This window comes from Caloenas nicobarica, chromosome 2 (assembly GCF_036013445.1).
Source record: "Caloenas nicobarica isolate bCalNic1 chromosome 2, bCalNic1.hap1, whole genome shotgun sequence".
NCBI lineage: Eukaryota > Metazoa > Chordata > Aves > Columbiformes > Columbidae > Caloenas > Caloenas nicobarica.
The window spans coordinates 162,825,488-162,850,195 of record NC_088246.1 but is presented as its reverse complement, the minus strand read 5'-3'; the positions used below and the strand labels follow the sequence as shown (position 1 = coordinate 162,850,195).

The 24,708-nt window shown below is 44.6% G+C and overlaps 1 protein-coding gene across 2 annotated transcripts in view; it reads right to left on the bottom strand.

Moving 5' to 3' along the window:
• Positions 1 to 24,708, bottom strand: part of ADGRB1 (adhesion G protein-coupled receptor B1) — a 213,245-nt gene that overhangs the window by 164,854 nt on the left and 23,683 nt on the right. The gene's annotated exons all lie outside the window — the stretch shown is intronic.

Below are 24,708 nucleotides of genomic sequence, written 5' to 3'. Positions count from 1 at the left end.
AGGGAGCTGGAAAGGGATAGGGGTCCTGCCACCCACTGCTCCTGAAAAAGACACTTCTTTTCCCCACACTGCAGATACCAACAACAACACTGAGGCACTGCTCTCAAGGACAACACTGGTGGAGGAACGATATTCCCCTCCAGCACCCTTGCAGCAACCACAGGGAGCAATCTGGGAGCACCATAAGGTGAAAGTGCTTTTTTGGCTTCCCTTCACCATGGGGGTACTGAGGGATGAAAGACGGGACATGAACTGGCAATGTGCACTTGCAGCCCAGAAGGCAAATCAGTTCTTGGGCTACATCAAAAGGAGTGTAGGCAGCAGATCAGGGAGGTGATTCTGCCCCTCTGCTCTGCTCTGGTGACACCCCCCTGCAGTGCTGGTCCAGCTCTGGGTCCTCAGCACAGGACACACATGGACCTGCTGGAGAGGGGCCAGAGGAGCCACAGAAATGACCCGAGGCTGGAACAGCTCTGCTGGGAGGACAGGCTGAGAGAGCTGGGGTGTTCAGCTGGAGAAGAGAAGGCTCCAGGGAGACCTTATTGTGGCATTTCAGTACTTAAAGGGGGCTTATAAGAAAGATGGGGACAGACTTTTTAGTAGGGCCTCTTGTGATAGGACAAGGGGTGATGGTTTTAAACTAAAGGAGGGAAGATTCAGGCCAGACATGAGTAAGAAATTCTTTTAAATGAGTGTGGTGAAACACCAGCCCAGGTTGCCCAGAGAGATGGTGGATGCCTCATCCCTGGAGATATCCCAGGCCAGGCTGGACAGGGCACTGAGCAACCTGATCTGAGTGAAGATGTCCCTGCTCATGGCAAGGGTTGGACTAGATGAGCTTCGAAGGTCCCTTCCAACCCAAACTATTCTATAATTCTATTATTCTATGATTCTATGATTCTACGATTCTGTGATTCTATGATTCTATGATTCTGTGATTCTATGTTCAGAGTTGGTGCCAGCAAAGCGCAGCTTTCCCCCTTGTACCAGCCACAGCCCTGCAAGCTGATGGAGCCAGCAAGCCTCTTGCTGCAGGGATGATCTTGCCACTTACAGAAGGCAAATGCTGAGTCTCTGCAGCCTTCTCCACCCTGAATATTTCCAGCTTACTGCCAAGAGCAACTGGCCCTGGTGGGAAGACCATAAACGTTGATGACAGGATAGACCATGAAGACCATCTCAATCTGGCTTTCCTCTCACAGTCCAAAGCATTGCAGCAGAGCACCTGCAGGGAGCCCAGCAAGGCTGGGATTTGTGTTGTAAAAAGACAGCAGGGCATCATCTAGGCCCTTCAAGTGATGGATAAGCTGTCATATCTCTCAGTGGTCAGTTTGCTTCTCATCGACCATATGCAGCAAGCTAAAATCTGCTCTGTAATGGGCCTCTGCTTCTAACAGCTGGTGACTGCTTCTGATCTATCATTTGCCCAGCTCACGAGGAGAAGCATAGGTGGTCCTTCGTCCCAGAGGTGGCCACACTCAGATGGCTGCTTTTCCTGCTGTGCATTCTCTCATTACCCAAAACCACCCTTGGAGATGTTTCATGTCCAAGAAATTCAGCTGTGTACCATGCACAGGCAGAGATAAAGATAATGAGCTGAAGATGTAGTTTTTTGAAGAGATGAAACATTGGGAGAAAGGCAAATGCTGCTTTTTAGAATAAAAATCAAATAAAGATCTTTTTCTCACCAATAGTCAGAGATTTAGAGATGCAAATGATCCATTTCAGCTGACTCAGTCTCCCTGTATTGCTGTTTATGAGGCAATGGAGATTACGGCTGTCCCCTGAGCTGTGGACTCTGCTGCTCCCCACACACCCCAGGCAGAAAACCAGCCCTTTCTGGAAAAATGAGGGTCCTCAACAGCCCAGTTAGGTACTAGATCACAATATGGGGACATTACCAGCACCCCTTGCAGATACTCATCTGCCTCCATAGCATAACACCGTGGAGTTCTGTTCCTGCTCCCAAAACAGGGATAGTCTACTATCACCAACCTAGCTGTATCTAACTTTTCCTCCCAAGACAGTGTGAGAATAAACACATGCTCAACATCATTCCCACTGCTGAATGCAGTGGAAGCTGCTTAGATACTCAGTAATGGGGATAACATGGGAAAACAGAGGAGGATGGAAACACAGGCTAGTGAAGATGCTCAGAGATCCTGGCAGCAGTGTGGAAGATGGAGTTCTTATTGGCACACAATAAATATTTGACCTTGAGGAAGACTGTCTTTGGCTTGAAAGTCACTTTCTCTGCTGGTTCCTTTTCTGAACAGCACAGGGAAACAGGCTTGTCTCTCCTCTTTCCTGATGGGAGACAGATTGTGTTTCAGTTGTGAGAGAGGCCATTGGTATAATGGCAAGTATCCTGATACTTTGCTTCAGCTGGTCAATAGGATATCTGTAACCAGATACATTTAGGAACTAATCAACTCCTCGCTTGCCCTTTTGAGGATGTCTTTCTTTACTCTCACTCCCTTGCAAATTAGGAGTGGGGCTGGGGAAGGGAAAAAGCAGCTCTACACAAACCTTGGCTAGGCTGGTGATTTAATTTGCTTGCGATGTTTTTTGAGTCAAAATGCATAATTGCTCCAGTGCCTGAAAAGCTCATTTTGTATTGTGCTGGTAAGTAAAATACAGACTTGTTAGCCAAACTGATTGCCTGTCATGACGTCTCCAGTTTGATGATGGGTTACTCAAACAGGTCTGCATTTCAGGATGCAGCCTATTATGAGACACTAAACCCCCCAAAATAAATAGAAATAGATGCTGCCTGGTCTCACTACAGGAAAGAGTGAGGGATAGTGAAGGTTCCAGTTTTTGACTTCTTATTCTGCTTTTCAGCAGCAATGGGAGAACAAGTCAAAATAAGATAAAAACCATCATGATCTCAAGCCCTTAAATGGAATGAAATCTTTTTATGAAGCTGAGCACAGATAACTTCCTTCCCCTCCTTATTCCTCAGTTTCCATCCCATTTGTGCGTACTAAAGAGAAGCTAGTGTAGAAGTACCAGAACACTTATTAAATCAACACAGGCATTTATAGCCAAGACAAAGGTATTCCCCCGTTTATGGAGTAGTCCTTTTTTATCATCAGGTTGTCCCATGGTCCTGACAAATGAAATACTGCATGTTATTTATCCTGTTTATTGGCTGCCAGATAAACCTTTTGAAATCTCCCTTCTTTTCCTGGGTCTAGTCATTTGCTGTTTCAAGCGATTTGTCTTTTTTAGTGGTGCTGTAAACAAGCGGTTAAAGGCCTATTATATGAAGTTATACCCATCCAGTCTTTGAGGAGGGAAAAAATGCTGTGCCACGAGTAAAATACTTCACTCTTCTGCCCAGGACTTGAAAGCATGTGGCTGGTAGAAAGGGATGGCTGGGTAACAAGTGAAGGAGCTACCATGGCCATGGAGCAGCTGAGCTGTGGCAACACACAGATGCTTTTAGTCCAATGCAGATGCTGCAGAAGAGACACGACTGGGATTTTGTCACTGCAGTGAATGCATACATGCCCCATAACTCGATGCAGAGTGACTTGTTGAGCTGCAGTGACACTCAAGGACTTCCCATCTTCCAAGAAATCACAGAATCACAGAATGGTTGGGGTTGGAAGGGACCTCTGAAGATCATCTAGTCCAACCCACCTGCTAAAGCAGGGTCGCCCAGAGCAGATCGCACAGGAATGTGTCCAGGCGAGTCTTGAATGTCTTCAGAACAGGAGACTCTACAACCTCTCTGGCATCTCAAAGTAAAGAAGTTTCTCCCTGTGTTTAGATGGAACCTCCAATGCTTCAGTCTGTGCCTGCTGCCTCTCATCCCATCATTGGGCACCACTGAAAAGAGTCTGGTCCTTCCTCTTGACACCCACCCTGGAGATATTTATCAGCATTGATAAGATCCTCTCTCAGCCTTCTCTAGGCTGAACAGACAGCTCTCTCAGTCTCTCCTCATTAGAAAGATGCTCAAGACCTCTAATTCTCTTTGTAGCTCTCCACTGGACTCCCTCCAGTAATACTTTGTCCGTCTTAAACTGGGGAGCCCAGAACTGGATGCAGTACTCCAGATGCAGCCTCACCAAAGCAGAGTGGTCACGCTTTTTTTAACACACTCCAGGTACCATTTGCCTTCTTGGCCACAAGGGCACATTGCTGGCTCATGGTCAACCTGTTGTCGACCAGCACTCCTAGGTTCCTCTCCGCAATGCTGCTTTCCAGCAGGTCAACCCCTAACCTGTACTGGTGCAAATTCTCACCTGTCTGCCGCACAGTTCCCTGTTCTGCCCCTTTTTACATTTCAAACATGGAGTTGAAGGAGGCCTCGCTGATGCCAAGAAGCAAGCAACCCATGCAAAATACAAGATGGAATCCCACCAAAGTTAATTGGACCCTTTGCAGACATTCCCTTTTGCCCCTGGTGTCCTGTTTCATCAGCTCTCAACAAACTGCTGCAGCCCGCTGATCAATGCAGGTTGAGTTGCCATCTGTCCTTAATCCAGAAATAATGAGTCTGCTGCAACTCCTTTATGAAGGATTTTGCTTTTCAAAGGCACTGACTTCTGTGAAGGTCACACACCCAACCTGCTCCCACTTAGCAAAGTTTTGCTTAGCTACAGCCTTGCAGAACTGCAGACCTTTCTCACTTTGTTCTTTTTTCGCTTTAACTGGAGTAGCTGTGGCTCACGCCTCCAGCTCCAGAGGTCTCCATCATAACCAACGGCTATCACCTCAATCATGTAGCAAGGTTTGTCTTGTATTTTTTATTTTTTTTGAGAACAGTCCTATCTCCTAGCAAGAGTTTGGTGAAGGTGGCTGTTGCAAGTGAGGCTGCTGCTCATGGGACTGTTTTGAGTGCCACAGAGACTGTCATTCAGGGAGGTCTTTAATCCAGTTTCTAAAGGGCTTTTTGATCCTCCTCAGTCAGTTCTTAACATGATCACGTACTAAAACATATTACTTTTCACGCTAGGCTGATCCAATACATTCTAATTCTCCACAGCCAAATGAAGTAAATTTCAAGATGGTCAGAATCAGCTGGCAAGTTCATATTTAGTATTTCTTGTTCTGAATCTTAAGCAGAGATGCCAATAGAATAGGTCTTTCCTACTACAAATTAACTGAGAGAGCTCCATTTAGACGCCTTGTCCAAACAACCTTGATCTTTGGGAAGATTTGCATCCTGATCCAGAGTTTATCTTTGCAGCTGACAGCTGTGATGTGTCTCAGATGCCAGTCAGTCAATCATGCCTTCTAATTTAACAGCAATTCCTTAAATTAGATGGCAGCGACAACAGCAAAAAACTAAGGAATCAACACAAAACAATCAATAGAGCACAGCAAAAGGGTCTTTGCTGACACACTACATCCACCTCCGATTTTGTGTTTTGATATTTTTTTTTTTATTTAGCCTCCCACTGACCCCAGCTGCAGACACTTCTTGTTGGCAGCTCTCTCAGACTCATCATGCCAGGGCATCTTGTGTCTGAAAAACATGCCGAGACTAAATAAAGCTACCACAGTTCTGTGTGCTACCTCTGGAAAGATATGTAGTGGACTTTATATCACAGTATCTAAAGACCTGAGAATATGCAGTGGTTTGCAAATGAATTAAAAAAATGTTATTTCTTATGCAAATAGAGGGAAGGATGGTGAAAGGAGATTGAGAGTAAGATTGTTTTATACCATCTGAAAGTTAAATATGTTATACAATAGGGAAAGTGAGAGAGCTGCTCCACTGGGTTTTATCACTCTCCTTTCTTACTGTGATGGGAAAGAGCAAGTCCAGAAGGGATTATTTTGAAGACAGCCCTCTATTACACAAAACAGTGATCTTTCCCTGGAGAGCCATGCATTCACTTTGCTCCTTCTGTGGAAGAAAGGAAAACAAAGTCTTTCTGGAAGGTGTTCCCTCCTCATACCCCATGTGATGAAAGGCTCTGGCAGCACAAGTGAGCTGCTCCAGTCGTTCATTCTCTGCCCTTTCAAAAATAAATCCCACATAGCACCTTGCTGTTTCGTGTATTATGCTCACTAATATCAAAGCTGACCCCCCCAAGTTCCCTAAAAAGCAAAATAATTCATTCCAGCTCTTATTGTACAACCTTCCTCTTTCAAATGCCAAAGCTTTTGATGAATGACCTATGAACTTGATGCCTCTGTTATTGATGGAATGAGAAAAAAAAAAACAAACCAAAACCAAAACAAAACCAAAAAGGCTGGGGGTAAGTAGGCCCTCCTGCCCAACATCCACACTGTGTATCATGAGGTTATCTGGCTAATGACAAATTCAATTAAAAACAAAGACCCAGAGATGATCAAAGAAACATGATAGGCAGAGGTACCTTGGAAATATACCAAGTGAAAATGGACCACGCACAAGGAGTAACTTCTAAGGAAAGAGATTCAGCCAGTGAAACCCATTATTGTGAGTCATCATGAAAGACAGTCTTGATAATGCCATGAAAACCCTTTTCTAAAGGGCTATAGGACTTTTTGTCCTATAAAGAAAAGAGAATTTGCGGATGGAAGTCTGGAGTGGATAAAACTTTCTTTGGGATGCTCAGGGGTGGAGCAGAAGGGAAGAGATCAAGGCTGATGCATGCATCCATACTAGCAAACTTCAAGCTAAACTAGCAAGTGAGTAAGATAAGGGAAATCCAAGCCAGGGACATTGATCTGCACAGGCAGAATAATCTTTTCCATGATGTGTGTGTTTACATCTGACAAATTTTGTATTAACAACAGCCATAAGAACACATTAGGATTCTTCTCCAGGGAAAGGAGATGGATGGGGATGAGGAAAAGATGAAGACACAATAAAAGTTCATGAGTGACCAGGGCATGGTAACCAGGGAATGGCTGTTCATTTTCTTTTCCAATATTCGAATTGAGGGGTGTCAAATGAAACTAGCAGGAGGCAGGTGTGAAACCAGTGAAGGATATAATTTGCAGGCATGGAGCACTGTCAAGCTGTGCAATGCTTGTCACAGCATGCAAAAGGTACCAAAGTTTCTACAAGTACAAAAAGTAACTAGGGAAATGTATGAAAGAGAAACCCATCAAATATTATTAGATGCAAAGACAGCAGCTTTTGCCCAGATGGTCTCTGGGCTGCAAGATGTTGAAGGGTGGAAAGATGTTATATGCTTGTCTTCTTCTGCTCTTTTCCCTTGGTGGCCACGGCTAATGAGAAGATATTGGGCTGCAAGACATGTGATCTGGCCAACACGATGGTTTCAGGTGCTTTTCCAGTTGCTCGGCCTCTTCCTACCTTTATCACTGTCACTCTCTTTCATGGAGATGTGCTCAGAGCACAGGCAGCTCAAGGTCAAGCCAGTATTCCCCACCAAAAATCAAAAAGCTGCTCAGATCCCTCACTTCCGGATACCCAAAGAAGTGATGTGATTTACAAAGCTGCTGAGTGGCCAAAGCTGTCATTGATTTCCATAACATTCACAAGTCCCTGCAAATGAAGATAACGAGGCCCAATTTGGACAAACATTATAGGACCAGTTTCAGTCTCCCCCTGCTCTACAGATCACTTAAGGAGGATGGAAATGAGGCCAGAGTGCTCAGCTTTCAAAGAAACCCAGCATAAAGCTGTGCTTATTACATGAATCCCTGCAAATGAAACACTAGGGATAAAGAGAGATTATTTATGTGGAATTAGTGGGGGAGGTGGGCAGGGAAATGAGAAAGGTAATGTTTAGGCTGGAGCGGGAGATCAAATAAGATTGTGGAAAAGTCTTCCCCTAAGAAAGCCGTAGAGGCCTAATCACTTAACTTAGTTCAAAGCAGAGCAGGCAAAATATCAGAGAACAGACTTGTGAAGAAAAATTCAGCATGCACCCCCGGGGAAGAATGAAATGCTTTCCCGCCCTGAACCTCTCTGATACTGTATAAATCATATCAGAGCTGAGTTCACACAATATTTGCTGCTTCAAGTTATTGCAGACCCCGGTGCAAAGCACAGGGGGGACATATTAGCATAGACACATGCGTGCCTCTGTATGGTGAGAAATATATGAACGCATTAAAATCTAGCTGTGCAGCCCAAGTTGACTGAAACCTCTCCTGATATGAGTGTCACTATATATTTTCATAAAAGCTCCTTCAAAAAGGAAATCAAACAAGGGCACTTGTAAAATTTCCTTTCATGTTCCATTTGGCCTGGCTTGAGGTGTCTTGGTTCCACCAAAGGTGTTTTCACCTTTTAAAAGGTATATAGAACTTGCAGAGCATTACATAATCACATAAATGCAGTGACATGTTGTAACAGCCAGAGCTTTGCAAGCCCCATGTAATTTCAGCTTGTTTCCTGAGCAGCATTTCCAGCTGAAGGATTTCTATGGTCCCCAAGATCACAGTTTCTCAACCCTCCATGAGCTACGACATATTTCTCTTTGCTACCATTGCCTCTGCAAGACATACTGGAGAGGGGCTGAAAAGCTAAAAGGCTTGCCCACAGTATCACAGGACATCTGCTGTACAGCACAGACAGGAGTCAGATTTTCTTAAGGTAAGCATATTACAGGAGGATGTAAAGTAAATCAGCCAGGAGCACAACCCAGGAGCCAAGTGTCCCCCTGCTCAGAGCAGTTTTGCCAAGGAGACGTCACTCTGCAGACACTATTCGTGGCTCACGGCACTCCTGGCTCCACTAACTGCTCCCGAGACAGCGCCAGAAACGCAAACTCCAGCGCAATGCTGAGGCAGCCGCCTTGGCAGTTATTAAACCAAATATTTAATGACATTTTGATACGCACAGCCAAACCCTCTTCACACGGAAATGTCAGTAACAAGGATTTTGCCCGGAAGGGGAACGAAGGCGGTTGAAAACCACATGAAAGCGCTCGGTGTGCGTGCACACCTCTGAGGAAGGCTGGCGAACAAGCAAGTTGTCAGCAAGCATTTCTCCCTTCGGTGTCCTCTCCTTTGCAGAGCTGTCGGTTACACTCATCCTGTGGTGGGAAGATGCTAATCCTGGCTGCCTTGCTGGGCAGAGGCTGCCTTTAACCGCTTGTCCTTTGACACGTGTTTTTCATTGCAGAAGGGAGCAGGCTTTAGGCTTGTCTCTGTGTGTAGTTTCTGTCTTTGTTTCTTTTTAAGTCCCCTCATGAAAAGGGGGACAGACAGAATGGTCAGGTCAAATACCTCTTGGGCAAGGTGAGTGAAAATATCCAGGGGAGTTAAATGCTGGTGTGTGTATAATGGGTTAGAATATAGAGCAGAGAGGAGCTTATCTGGGAACCAAAGTTGGGGGTCAATAAGGACTGCATGCCTAGGGAGCTCAGGAGGTCACTTTGCTGAGAAAAGATACCCAGCAGTGTCCGATAACAGCTAAAACAGCCCTTGGGAGAGATGCTGTCTGAACTGGATTGTTTGGGAACGAAAATTGCATCGTACCGGTGAGCATCTGAGACCCTTTACTGGGCTGACTGCTCCCACTGGGAGCAGCAATGACATTATGGATTAACGCCTGGGACCAGTTTGGGCACGGTAGAATCCAGTCTCAGCCTTGACAATGATGGGAGGAAAAAACGTAGAGATATGTCTGCACTTGAGGTGTCCAGGGTAAGTGATGGGGTTACTGCACCAGGACAGGTGATGAAGTTGAGGAATGAATCTGTCTTTTACTTTCCTCTGCCAGACCCTAAGCTCCCAAGTGAGCAAACCAGAACTTCAAAACACGCAGAGAGATGCAGCATCTTTCTCTTTTTCAGGAATGTGGGGTCTTTGATTGGACTATAATGGGAAGGGGAGGGAGCTTTCCACTCTAAACCCCACTGTGTTGGGAACGGATTTCCCTCCTGGACATCTGTTCCCTAAGGTGTTTAAAAAAAGGAAATCTTTGAAGGTTTTCATGTTCTGTAGGATGCAAAAGATCAGCCTAAGTTGAAACTCTGAATTTTCTACTGGATGCAGTCTTGGCATAGGCAGAGTTTGCCCTGAGTTTGTACATGATTGGTAAATATTAGCAGTAACAAAGGATGTGCACACAATTTAGAGGCACTGTGTAGCATACAGGGCCAAATCTTTCCCTGTATGCAATCATGAACTGGAAAGAAATACAAGTTTAGACCTTCACACAGGTCTCTGAAGGTCATGTGAAGTATGATATGAGCCTCTGAAAAACCTCATATCCCATTGCCAGTCATTTTCCACAAAACGTATCTCTCCTCTGATACACCAACTACAGTGGACCGTCTAGTAGGTGATCGGACCCTTGGTATCATAAATCTTGAAGTTGGTCATGAAGTCTTTCAGTGCCTGGTCTTTGCAGGGTCTCTGATTTATCTGATGCTGAACAGTCACTATTACAATCAATTGAGCATTACTGGATGCTCAAATTAATTTGAGCATTTTGGAAATGGAGGAACATGTTTCTTTGAATCTGCCACTGTTTAAGGTAGGAAACAGGAATCTGAGTATGAGCAGATTGACCTTGGGAATCGTGGCTGCAGATGAATGAAGGAGATTTATTATATAGCAAACACCTGTGGTCAGTGACAATGGTTTCATCAGTGTGTCCCACAGGCAACTGGGACCACCATGAAAAGCTGCCTCTAAATTGCTTCATGATAGTTTAAGGAGCAAGCAACAGCAGTTCTGCATCTGGGATAATGACCACGTGGTATCCAGCGTGCCTGAGCATCAAGGGTAAGAAATCAATATAATCAGTCTTGATCAACGTGATAATTAAGAGGCTAATATTGATCTTTTGACATTGATGCGAAGGTGTGGTGGGTGCATGAGTCATTAGCATTGTTGCTGGCAATATGAAGTTGTGGCACTGTAAAAGAGACTGCAGGCACAGCAGTTCGCTCACAGATCCCTTAGGGAAGATGGATTATAAAGATTAAGGCAATTCCTGTCCTGATTCATAAACAACTGTTCACAAAGTCATCACCTTTTCTATAAATGGTGAGAGGGATTACTCACACATGCCTGTTATGTCCCTTCAAAGTCCCAGGGTGACACAAGGAAATGTAACTCCATCTGGTCTTGCAGGCAGCAAACTTGTGGTCTCATCCCATGTTTTTATCTTAAAAAATGAAATAGGATTTGAGATCTTGTTCTTCATAGTGACTTGATGCAGAATGGCCTGTGTAGCCAAGTTACCTTGCTACAGGTGAGGTGTCACTCTGATTTCTCCTGTTATGACTGCTAAAATAAAGACTTTTCCCTAATGAACATCTGATGAATTTTTATGAGCATTTTCTAACTCCGAGTCTGCTGTGCCAAACCCTGATGCCCGTGATCTTCAGCCAACAGAGATCAAGGTCTATCCTGTTTAAAACCATTCTTTCCAGCAGACAAATCTGACATGAAATTCCCTTGGTCTGAGGTCCTTCTTAAGAAAAGAAAGGCACAGTTTTAAAGAGATTATATCAGTACAGATGATGAGGAGTTGCCATGAAGACTCAGCATTTACCAAGGCATTTGTAAATTATTTTTTCTGTCATTTGTATTTGTCATTTATATTCCAGCAGTGTTAAGAGGCCTTGAGTAAGATGAGAGCTGTCCTGGGATCGGCACTCTACAAGCAAAACAGTCACAGGCAGTCCTTGATCCTAAGAGCTTGCATGAGGCAGTGCCTAAATACTGCTGCAATTGGTACTGCAGAGCGAGAGAGGTGAATATGCACAGAGAGTGAAGAGAAGAGTGGATATATTAATAGATATACAGAGATTCAGACTACTTTACACATTACTGACTGTACTTAAATGTTAATCATCATGTGCATCGGCTATTTTGTCTATAAGAAAAAGCAGACAAACATCCCTGAGCTGTAAAATTGCCTGCACAAATGGGTGGATTTGGAACAGACCAAGGATGTTATTTTTCTCCCAGCACAATCCTGAAAGTTGTGTGGAAATCAGTCCACATGAGAACAGAGTATGGAGACTCACGGAGGAAGATTTCTCTGCATTTCCTTTTTTTCTTCTGTTGCCATTGGTGCTCAGAGGAGTCAGGGGTGGCTGGGTTATCATCGATTGCCAGGACTATTCAGGATGGAGAGCCAATACATCAAGCAATTAATTTTCCTCTGACACTCCATGAAACTAAAAACATTATTAAATCCCGTCTGGATAATCATATGGATACAATCCCCAGAGTTCACCCTTGCTCTCCACTCTGTTCTCCATGACTTTTATCTGAAGCCATCAGACACACATCACACCTGTTCCACATGTCACAAAAAGATCATGGTGTTCCACTCCAGGTGAGCCCCCACAGCCCCCAGACCAATACCTGTTTGACTCTAGCCTCTCTCATCATGTTTTAGTCCCACCATTTCTCTCTCTGCACCTGTTCACCTTTCTGATAAGTACAATCCAGCACCTCTGCTAGAAATATTGATGGCTTGTCCAGTAATTCTCACTTAGCACAAAGCAAACAACAGCTAATAATTATATCTACTAATTACAAGTGACTGCTGCCTGAGGAGTTGTGTTGTATTTTGGTTTTCTCTGTGGTCCTCTGAGATGGTCCGTAATGGCCAAAAGCAGAACACTGCTTGAGGGAGAGATTTGCACTGTGTGGTTTCAGAGGGTTCCCAGATGTCTCAGGTTGGATACGTGGTTTTTGAGCACATCAGTGTGAGCCAAGAGCAACATCTACTGGCCAAGATGTTTAGTAAGACTAAGTGTAGATCTGGCACAACCCCATGGACTTTACAGATCACAACACATCTGTGAGATATATTTTGTGAGTACCTAAACACGAGGGTTAGCACCAGCACTTCCCAGCTGTAGAAGTTGTCACCAAAACAAATATCTCAACCCCGCACACCTGGACCTAGTGCAGATCCATGCCTAATCTGAAATTTTCTGTTCAAGCCCACTGTGTCCTGGTAGACAGTAAGTATCTGTGTATCTTCATGACTTCACAACATAGTCCTCCTTGTGCTTCCCATAATGTGTCCCTGGGCTGAAGCAGCCTGAATGTGAGTAGAGGTCCATCTATTGCCACCAAAGCTGCAATAAACTTGCAGTGAGGGGTATTCAAGGGGCCTAACTTTAGACATCCAAAATAAAGGGTCCAAGGTTGGAAACGACACCAGCTGATGTGTCTGCTGGTGTGCAGGGTGAGAGCTGACAGCACACGCGTGTATTTCAAGGTGGGAGGTAAGTATAACAAATGATGCCAGTAAAACTGGATTATGAGGAAAGATGAAATAAAGGAGTTTCACCCTCCAAAAGAATCTGTCCAGGTGTGTTAAATTCAACATTGTTTTCAACCCTTGTTCTCCTTCACCCTCAGCCTCTCCTTTCACAATCCTTCACAAAAGGGAGTGCAGGAATGTGTGTGAACGAGAGATAAATAGGTGAATCTTCACCCAAAATACTGAAGGAAAAAAAGACTGTGAGTTCAACTTGTTAGGAAGACTGAGTCTAAAACTCATTAATAAGAGGCATAAGTCATGCCTGCATCTCTACATCCAGGAGGACAAGGCCTTTTGGGCATTGATGGGTGAACGGAGCTCTAGGGAACTTCAAATCAATTACATGTAAAATATCATTTCCTATCCTCAAGAGACCCACTTCTCCCTGCAGAGCAATATTTAAAGGGAAGCAAAAGCAAAGCATACTGAACTATATTCTGAGCTTGCTGCAAGACCACATGCAATCCTCCAAAGCATTGCCAGAGTGGACAACATCTCAGCCAGTTTTAGAGGTCTACAGTACAAATGTGTCTATCTGAGCCCTTCATAATTAAAGGAGGGAAATAAGCACTTTTAGAGGGTAGGCTATTTCACCATCTTGTTTTAGAGTGACATGCATCTCACCCCAGAAACACCCATTTCTTTCTGATTGTAGAAGGAGACCAGATGACCTCCTTAGACATCAAGGATGTCATTTGGTCAGAGCAATCCTTCTCTCATAACATGGGGAACTGAGAGATGGTAGAGAATCCTAAGTGGTTAAAATGAGCACGAACCACAAGCTAAAACTGAATAAAATTAGAAGGAACAACCCTGCCTGCTGCAGGCAGGTGGTGAACTTGCTCTGTATAGGTGTCTCGCCTGCTGACTCACAGCCACATCCAACTGTTCATTTGGCAGTCTCGTTTCAGGACAAGGTGTCCCAGTGTTCCTTGCAAAACAGGTTGAAACCAGGACACCTGAGGTCCGCAGAAAGCCATGCACTTTGGAGGGGTAGGGACCAGACTCCTTACAAGACCATAAGCCTAGTAACTCAGAATTTCTGGTAAGGTTTCTAGACGTCTGATACATGATCTCACGAGAGTCATCTTCCCTCTATCTCTTTTCCCTAAGCTAGTGAGGGGCTCTGATCATGTTGGGCAATATGATGACATAGGAGGGTGTTGAAACTGGGAGAGGAAAGACAAATTTTGCTCTTTTTTTACCATAATCTGTAGGCACAGACTCCATCTGGAAGCAGTCCTGTGTGTATTTTACTGAGCCTGGTGAAACCCAGACCCCATCAGACCCCTCAGTTCCAAACTTCAGCCAGAAAGTGACCATAATCGAAGACACCTCCTTGCACAAGTTTGGTACCTGTCAACATAAGCAGGTAAGACAGAGAAGCAGGACAAGAGGAAATGGCCTCAAGTTGCATCAAGATTGGATATTAGGAAAAAATTCTTTATGGAAAGGGTTGTGAAGCAGTGGAACAGGCTGCCCAGGGAAGTGGTGGAGTCACCATCCCTGAAGGTGTATAAAAGATGTGTAGATGAGGTTCTTAGGGACATAGTTTAGTGGTAGAGTTAGGTTATGGTTGGACTCGATCTTGAGGGTCTTTTCCAACCAGAATGACTCTGTGATTCTGTGATCTTCTGCTTGATTCTGGTCTGTAAATGATGGCACAGCTGAGTCCTTGTTAGGCCCTTTTAGGCTTCTAGCACCTCGTGGGGAGGACAGGTAGGTTCTCACAGGGAAACAGATCTCCCAGTTCCTCCAAACTGCCTCTGGGACAGAGAAATGGTGGTCCATACCCAAGGGCAACAAGAGTAGAACAAGACCAGGAAGATCAGAATGCTCATTAAGGCTCATTTTACCTCTTCTTGTCAATTCCTGGCTTCATCTGATGCTTTACGGGAGCTACCGTGACTTCTACCTGGTTTCACGCTCAAATTTATAGACATGGCTTCAGTGCAGCACTCTCAGGAAAACAAGGGAAGGCCACAGACAATTTGAGTCTTCCTTCTCTCTCTGCCATCTCTTGGTTACAGCAAATAGCACATGGAAGGCTTTAAGGGAAAGTGTCTCCTTGTGCATAGAAAGAAGGAGTCCCCCTTATGTCTAAAGAAATGATTACTCTTGGCTACAGAAGCACTGGGGTCTGGTTTCAGCCTCATGCTTCCCAGCTGGCCCCTATTTCTAGATAATAGGTTGAATTAAAATTCTGCATCCAAGCAGATGGGATGGTTGAGGTTTTCTGATCCCCGGCTGAGCAAGCACACGAGGATGCACGCAGGTAGTGTGTGAGCAGAGTCCAAATAAAGAACAAAACATAAACCCAAGACAGGAGGGGCACTAACCTAAAGGGAAAGGTTGAGCTCTTGTGTCTCCTTGAATAATGCAAGGAGCAAAATATTCTGTTACCAGCCTAGGGAGCAGACAATTAAAACACTACTTGAAGCAAATGTCTCCTGACTCTGGCTCAGAATTTTAATTAGTCTGCAAAGTCTTATTGCACTTAAGTGTGGGTTAGTGACATTTCAGAAAGGAGAGATTGATTGGGAGCTGGGTTACAGCTCAGTCAGTGGGGATCATGTCTAGGGGCTTGTCCTTAAAAACAATGTGTGATCTCTGCATGGCATTTTCCCTGTTTAGCTCTTTTATGTTTCCTATGAGAATGAATAATCCCCATAGCCAGAGCTATTTCCCCTCTTTTCAAACACTACCTTGTTATCTTTCTCTTTTTTCCTCTACTCTTTTCTTTCTATTGCCTTTTTCAGTGTTCTTTAAGCATCTTTAGGTGTCCGAACAGTATTTACTGTGGCATTTTATTGTCTCAAGAATTAGGCTCTGACTTCCAGGAAACTTTCTTCCTACCAGTTTACCAGCTTTGCAGAGCCAGAGAAATCAGGAGAGTGTCTGCTACTTTTTGTACCCGATGGGCAGTGACTTCTGGATTGCTGAATATGACAAAGCTGGAAAAGAAGAAGGGGATGTATTGTAGCAATATTCTAGAACTACCTGCAGGTACAAACAGCCACTCTTCATCTATTCTGGCTGCAAAGCAAAGTGGGAAAATACCCTCAAACATCTCAAAAAAAAAAAACAAAACACAACAGAGTAGAATTTTTGGAAGATGCCAAGTGGTCATCAGGGAAAGCCTAGAAGTTGTAAGCTCAGATAGGACCAGACACCAGGTCATTTTGCGAAGAAGATCCCTCGTGTGGTTAGATATGCCTAAGATAACTACACTTTTGAGGAGCAGATAACTACACTTTTGGGGAGACATGCATAAGACAGGAACTAAACAGGGTTAACAAGCACAATAGATTTTCCTGCCCTGAGTCAGTATTGGAGACAGGATTTTTTTCCAAAAGGCATCCCAAAAATCATCTCCATCCCACAACCAAGCCTCTTTTCTCACTATTTCTCATGCATCTATACACAACTGCACATAGTATTAAAAACATCACACAAAACAACACCCTCCCAGAACAAAACAGTTTGATCTAGCGCTTAAACTTCAGCATAATCAAAAACTCTAACAGGGACACACACTGGAAGTGACAAGGAGTAATACAAATTATCAGATAAGATGAAGTTTTCTGCTACAAAAAGCTGTAGGTAAATGAGCCTGAACTGGACCAATGATGGACGCATTGATGGACAAGCTGAACATGTGCTGTGCTATCAGTTGTATCTTCTGCTCAGAGGTGGTGACTTTATTTTTTAATCACCATAAATGAGTTTTCTCCATAAATCTGTTGAATTGGTTTCGGGACCCACAGACTCTTCAGTGATGTCAGTGTCCTGCAGCGAGTGGTTCCATGAACTCATGATGCATCGCCTTGGCACGCTGGGCTCACCTACCAGTTAAATAGCCCAACTGAAAGCCAGGATATATTAGCTCAGTAGGACACTGAGCTGTGGCTATGAATTCTGGCTGGCCTGGAGGCAGACTGCAAAGACAAACCTTTTACAATGACTGTTTTGGATGCTTCCCTTCCTTCAGTCATTGTGGAGACCACACCAGCATGTGCTGGATCTGCTGGGGCAGAACGGCTGCAGTTCCAGGGGCTTTGCATGTCTCTGAGTGGGCAGAGGTAACAACTGTCTGTGAACAAGTTATACAACAAAGAGAGGCACAGGATGAATAACTGACACTTTTAGCTTTCTATGACCTTAACTAACTCTCTACAGCCTCCCAAGATGCTTTTGCACATAAATAGTTGTATACAGGCATATGTATATCAGGAAAATACAAACAACTGTGAAGACGCAGGAGGGGAGGTTCAGGCTAGACATGAGGAAGAAATTTTTTGCAATAAGGGTGGTAAAACACTGTCCCGGGTTGTCCAGAGAGGTGGTGGATGCCCCATCCCTGGAGACATCCCAGGCCAGGCTGGATGGGGCTCTGAGCAACCTGAGCTGGGTGAAGATGTCCCTGCTCATGGCAGGGGGGTTGGACTAGATGACCTTTGAAGGTCCCTTCCAACCCAAATTATTTGATAATTCTATGATTCTATATGAGGTGTAGCCATTAGTCCTGAGCAGGAGATCTTGCTGTCCCAAACTAGGTTTGCACTTCAAGATCTGGTCACTGCCCAATGTAGTCAAGACTCTTTGATCTGTGTGAACCTCAAGCTGCCTCACCAAACCAATGCCAAAGCAGCTGAGATTGAAGCAGTCTTTGCTGATCACATTAGCAGACAGGTTTTCAGATATGTGGGCTTTTCTCTAGGTCAAAATGCAGGGGTCTTCTAGTGAATAGCCATTGCCATTATAGCTTATTCACTGAATTAAAATCTCAGTTTCTTTCGGAATGTAAGGTCCCTTCCAACCCAAACTATTCTATGATTCTATGACACTTTTCCTCCTTCACTTTCTTCTTTCTACATGACCAAACCCTCCCAGATAAAACCACCTTATTCTCAGTATGGTCGTCTCTCAGGTAATATGCTTGCATAGCGCTAGGCAGCAGCTTTCCTCCCAAGAAGCAAACTGGCTGCAGCAAGGCCAGCTCTCATCCTGCCTTTTCCATTATGGTACCAAATGTTGCTCATCCAGGGTTTGTAGGTCCTTCCCACCCCTTGGCCATACAAGAGGGAGCCACACAAGGACTTCTAACCTCAGACACAGCCAGCCTGTGCACAGCAGACCCAGCAAAAACCTTTCCAAAAAGCCAGATTTTGCTTTTGGGAATGGACTTGATTGTGGCTGAAAGGCAAATATTTGCCAAATCAGCTCTTGCTGGGTCCTTCAGGGATCTCTGCACATACAGGTTAAATAACTGGTTCATTCTGCCTAGGAGCACAGGAGTAAAACCTTATTTTTATTTTTATTTTTACAAAATAGTGTTTTCTCCTTCCCTGGTCAGCTGTGAGCAAGGTTTCATTATCAGAGGAAACTCCATTTCATGTAATCACTCATCCTTTCCCATGGAGCCCACACAAATCGCAGCCACTCAGAAACCACCCCAGACCCTTGAAAGGATCCTGGATGTTTTCAAACACCCCTTCAACAGATTGTTCCTCTTCACATCTGTGAAATAAGATGGATCGATGCGGGAGTTAGGGGGGTTCTTTTGCCCATGAATTATTTACACCCACTGAGTAATATTTCATTTTAGACAGGTCTTGTTTTACACTTGTAATTTTTAATTCTTATGATTCCACCTCCAGCAAGCAGAGGCTCCTGAGAGCACTAGATTATATCTCAGTGGGCACACTCTTGAATGCATAAATAACCTCTTCTCTGCTGACAGCACATGGGAGATGGGCTGGGCTTTCAGTGAGGTTAGATTTCCCCCCCTCTAGCCCTCTTAAAGGAATCTTTATCTCTGGGCAGCTATTCTGTAACATGCCTCTGTTTGGTAGCAAAAGCACTATTTAAATGCAAATGTTGACTTTCTGCCAGGGACTGAAGGGAAAATACTTGTCTAATGATGTCCTTTCAAAAGTACAACTGGTGCTGTTTTTAAAAGAACTGCGTCAGAAAGGATTGGGATTTTGGTTCCTTGCACTCCTAACTGCCTCTGCCAATGCTATCTTCTGTCCCTCAGAGTTACACTTATCTTCACAAGAAAAGTAGATATATGTACACATATACAGGCAAAACTAAAAGCAAAGAAGAGTCTTTTGATCAGATTCCCCCTTCCTCTGCCCAGCCTGTCCGAAGATGGAGACACAGCCAGTGCACATTAACTCCATATCAAGATATTTGGGGGTTTTTCCCCTCCTCTGTCTTGGCACAGATGTCCCAGATGTTAAATGTCTGTGTGACAGGGACAGTAAGGTGACAGCTGTCCTGGGGCCCACTTGAGTATGCTGGGAATGAGTCACCTGGCAGGAAGGGGAAGGGAAAGAAGAGATTCAGACTCAGGAGGTGGGTGGGAAGGAAAGGAAACCTGGGGTCAGTAGGAAAGGGAAAAGAAGCCTGGAGCAGGATGATTAATTTTGTCTGCGGAAACTCATTGCTTACTGTTTTGTACCATTTTTCTCTGTTGAAATGCTGATTCTGATTTAAAGCCAAAATTAGGCAGACCTTCCAGTCATGCTTGCAAAGGTAAACAGCATGGTGATGCTGAAAGAAGGACAAAGTTAGGCCAAACAGGGAGAGGGGAAAAAAAACCCAAATATGTAACCAATATCCCCACAAAAGTGCCTTCACCCACAGCTATAGGGGCTTGCAGTGAGCACATATCCTGGGTTTAATTTTGGGGCACGTCCACTGCTCCCCATATAGTAAGATTTTGTGTAGGAGCAGGAAGGGCTCAAATCAATTGAAGACAAGGCTTGTTCTCTCACAGATGTGTGGGCTTCACTAGAAATGGATGGGGCTGAGCAAGTGCACAGAGACACCACAGGATTTGTTTGAACAGGGGATGTTGGGAAAGGGATGGATGTGCTGCAAGAACTGTCATACACGAGAGCGGTAGCACAAGCCAGGAGCTGAGACAAAACACGTGGCAGTGGAGGCTGTACATCTGCGTGAGGCACCTCACCAGCCAGATCAAGGACTTCCCACGTCCTTCCCCCTCCTTCCCGTCTCATCGCTTGGGCTCTGCAGGCTGATGGATTTCAGTCCGTTTTTATCCGATGTGGTTCAGTTGCCAAGGAGACAACAGTCTACAAGAGAGAACCTTTGGCATCTGAGGGAGGGAAATCAATGCAGATCACGCAGGGCTTAAAGATGGCCCCAGGCCCAGAGTTCAGGAGATGGGAAGTATTTGCCCTGGCCCATGTGAGGTGTCCTAGAGAAGGCTGCAGTCCAGAGTGTCTCCAAATCAACATTTCAAATGGAATCAGTCTGTGTCTGTGGGATGAGGAAGAACCAGTCTCTCCTTAGCACCAGTTGAAAATTCACATCCTCTGAAAAAAGCAATTTGACAGTGAAAAATGTTTTGTTTGCCTGCTCCAGTAGCTTATGAAGCGTTAGAGGTCAGGTCCAATGGTTCAAGCAAAGCAGAGAGCAGTATGGAGTAAGACATCAACAGTCGTGGCAGAACAATCATGGCACCAGGACTCAAGTTGTCCCTGCTGTCCATCTGCTGACTGCCCCATCCCTCACCTTTCAAGGACTCACAAAAATAAGACCCTCATCAGCTTCAGCTCAACACCATGCAGAGCATCCAACAGGGACATCAGAGATGAGAAATGGTCCCTCTGTCTAACATCACCCCATAGCCCAATGAAGATGTTGGAGAAATAAGGACCGTGGTGCTTGTACCCTCACTAAAGCTCCTTCAGCTACAAAGAGATAGACAATCAAGGATTCAAGACAATAGTTTTCCTTTAACCAGAGCTAATATTTTAGAGCAGGGTAGAAAGGTTTTGCAACCTACTGCCAGGGCCCTGTCCTTCCTTTTCCCTTACCCTCCATGGACCAAGTGACCATCACCCTGCCCAGAAATATGCCCAAACTTTAATAGAGTTGAAAGGTGCAGTAGGAAGGGGAGGCTGTGTTGCCTTAGAGGTCAGATGAGACACATCTTCAAACACATGGTTTGTGAAGGATTAAAAATACCCTCAGCTGGAGCACTACTGCTTTTGTTATTCTTGACTTGTCTTTAGCAATCACTTGCTGTGAAGCAGGGGAAAGCACTGAGCCAGCACAATCCCTCTCACTCCTTTGCTGCTGTAATGCCATGGCTCCCTCCAACAGGCAGAGCCTTTCAGATTGCTTCCTAATCCCCACCTGACAATCAAATCATGACCGTGAAAGACGAGTGCCAGGGGACCTTGCTAACTAACAAGAGAGATTGTTTAGCGAGTGTCTGCAGAAGTGGGTTAAAAAACAATAACTCAGGGGAATGTCCTTCCTCTAGCAGCCGGGCAAGAGGGAAAACATATTTCAGTTCTGTATATTCTCCTTGCCTCGGGAAGGCTCTGTAACTGAGATGTCAGGTTTAATCTCTTCCCAACTTGTACTTTGCAAATAACTCCTGTGTTCCTTTTTAAGTTTGGCAGCTAATACGCTGGAGCAGTGGCAGTCTCCAGCAGTGATTTAATGGAGGAGAAGGTGGGCTCCTCCTGTGTCACCTTTCAGAAACACTCAACTTGAAGGAGGCTGTGAAAGAAGATGCACTCAAGACATGGTGACCCCACAACAGGTACTTGAGGTTGCCCAAGCCATGTCTGTTCCCTTTTCCTGCTCCTTTTTCTGACAGGTGTAAGCAGAAAACAGGGCAGGGATGGGGCTGTTGTGGGAGTACATAGTTATTAATTAGCTAGGAGAAACCAATATCCCTTTAAACCTAACCCCCCCACATACACTTTTTTTTTTTTTAACAAATTTCAAATATTTTCCTTATATCTAGTCTGAATCTGTCCTCTTTTAGTTTAAAACCGTTGCTCTTTGTCCTATTGCTACAGGCCCTACTAAAGGAGAAGAGAACCTTCAAAGTGCTGGTAGCACAGTGACGCATGTTAGATGAGTGGATTTTGTACACTTTTTTGATAATCCCAAACATCCACAAGACATGGGAATAAATCTCCTGGAAAGGATGTGGTGAGTCCTGCTCTGGTTTTGAAGAACAGACTATTAGGGATGGTCTGGACAAGGATTAGGGATGAGTTGAATAGCTCCTGCCCTAGGGACGGACCAACCCAAGCTGGCTCTGATTCTCAAGTCTTGACATATCAAATAAAAAAGGCAGGTCCCAGTGCTATAAAATATTACTGATTGGTCTGGGGATAGACTTGTTCAGTCAGATTTTTGCATCTATACCCTGCTTGAGGGACCACAGGAGCTGATTTTTGGAGGGGGAAGAGAGAACATGGAAAGCAGACATGCAGTTTTTATGACAGGAGCTGGTAGCAATCATGCACATTTTCAGCAGCTATCAGTGCTATTTGTATGTGCATCAGTTTACAGGAACATCACATAGTTTGGGGACAAGTGGGAAGAATAAGTCATTCTCTGTCTAGTAAGTCCTCCAACTCACACAGCCTGAAACACCTACAGTCCATACCCAGGGTACCCCAGGCCCCATCTGGACTGTGCTTTTCAGGTAGAAGTTGTAAATTATTTTCCAAATCCCCAACTAACCTGACAAAATACCCTAGGTGAGGATTAAAGATCTGCACATGGGAGAGCTACCAAGACCTTACAAGATTAACAGGAGTTCGATAAGTAATGAATAAAATTGGATTTTTTTCTAAACTGCATCTATCCATGGCTCACTGAACAGTCACACAACACAGCTGTGATGAAAGAAGGACTACAAAGCTTATTCTACTCAGCACCAAAATGCAGCTGATTCTGATGTGGAACACACCAGCTGCCAACTGCACAACAGTGTGGGGAAAGCCACACTCCAGCAGTCATTGCCCCATAATTTTGATATACCAGGCAATCGAGATCTCCAGTTTGAAGATGCTTTTGCAGGACGTCTTTGCTAAGAGCCTGCTTATGAGTAGGAAGAAAAAAAAAAAATAACAAACTACCAAAAACCTTAAAAAATCCAGTTCCATCTACTCATCCAATGAGCGACAGAGCCAAGACTTCAGCGCAGACCAGAGCAAAGAGGTTTCATCAGGGCATTTGATGCTAAGCATTCCCTAAAATACTTTTTACTAAATAAGTAATTTCTTTCTGACCCAAAGACAATTTTTCCATGGAAGCATCTTGGTTTTTCTATATTTTTGAGTGAAAGAGGGAAATGTTAGAACTCAATATTCTGTGTGGGACATTCCCACTAGACCCATTTTGAGGGGGAGCAACAAGGCAAGAACTGGGAATGTGTCACTCCTGGGGGAGTTAAGAGGAGATTTTTAATCAGTTTAGAAAAATTAAAAGGCAGGGAATTTTAGCTAAAACTTTTTAAGTGCATGAAAATATCTCCCCGTGCCTAAGAAGGAACTGATAGAAGGTTCAAAAGGGAAAGATCCCTGTGTGAAGCATCTGAGACTCTGGAAAGAAAATTAACTTTTCTATCCTTACACTTGGATTTCTGGTGCCCTAGGAATGGCTCACTAAAAAGCCCAACTCATGGCACCTCCAAGCAGTGGGGCAGTAGACCCCTTCTCTGGTCCTCTTGTCTTCTGCAACTTTAAAGGACATTTCCATGAGCCCTGGGTGGGAGTAGATATGTCTAGATAAATGGATATTGCAAGGGAAAAAGAAAAAGAAAGGAGGAAAGAAAAAAAGGGACTGAGAAAGCAAGGAGAGGGAGAGAAAGAAAAAAAATTGCATCTCCCAAAGAAAGAGCAGCATCTGCTTGGAGGAGCATGGTACAGTCAAGCAGAAAAAAAGGTCAACTGCTTCCCCCTGGTTACCCTACAGGCTGGAAATAGAGAGAGCTCTACCTGGCACCACACAGCACCTCAGATTTTCCCTGGGCTCATTATCCTCCCCCGATAATTATTCCACCAGGCTACATGAAGACACAAAGGCAAAGATCCCTTCAGGCCAGCATGTAACAGAAGTAAGAAAAAGAGAGGACAAGCTGCAAGCTCCCATTCACTCTGTCTCCTGGAGAAAAAGAAATCCAAGCAGCCAGTCCCTTCCTCATGACCTGAGCTCACTCACTAGTCCAGGAAACCTTATGCGTCGTGACACTGGACCTATTTGCATGTGCTGTTTTCTCAGGATGCTGAGAACTGGGGGGGACACTGCATAGGTTCAATGTCATTTCAGAGGTCTGGGATTTTTTTCCTGCAGTCTTCATTTAATGGGACAAACTCATTTCTTTCACTACCCAGCTGTACTTAATCAAAAGGAAGCCTCTGCCCTAGGCTGAGATGTGGCATTTGGAAGGCCAGAACTGTCTCTGTGAGACCCTGCAAACATGGTATACATTTGATCCCTTCCTGTTGTTCCCAAGCATTATGGGGTGACCCCAAAGATGAACACACAACTTCAGATCTGACTTTCACCCTCCAGCCCAGCACCCCAGCCCCTTTTTATCTCCCTGGCTCCACGCACCCACTGCAGACAACCCCGCTCTGCCCATCATGGGCTGCCTCTGCAGCACTGTCATATGCACTCACCTGCCTTTTCCTGGTGTCTCCAGGCTTTGGCAACCTGCACTCATACTCTGGAGCCCTCTCGATGATAGA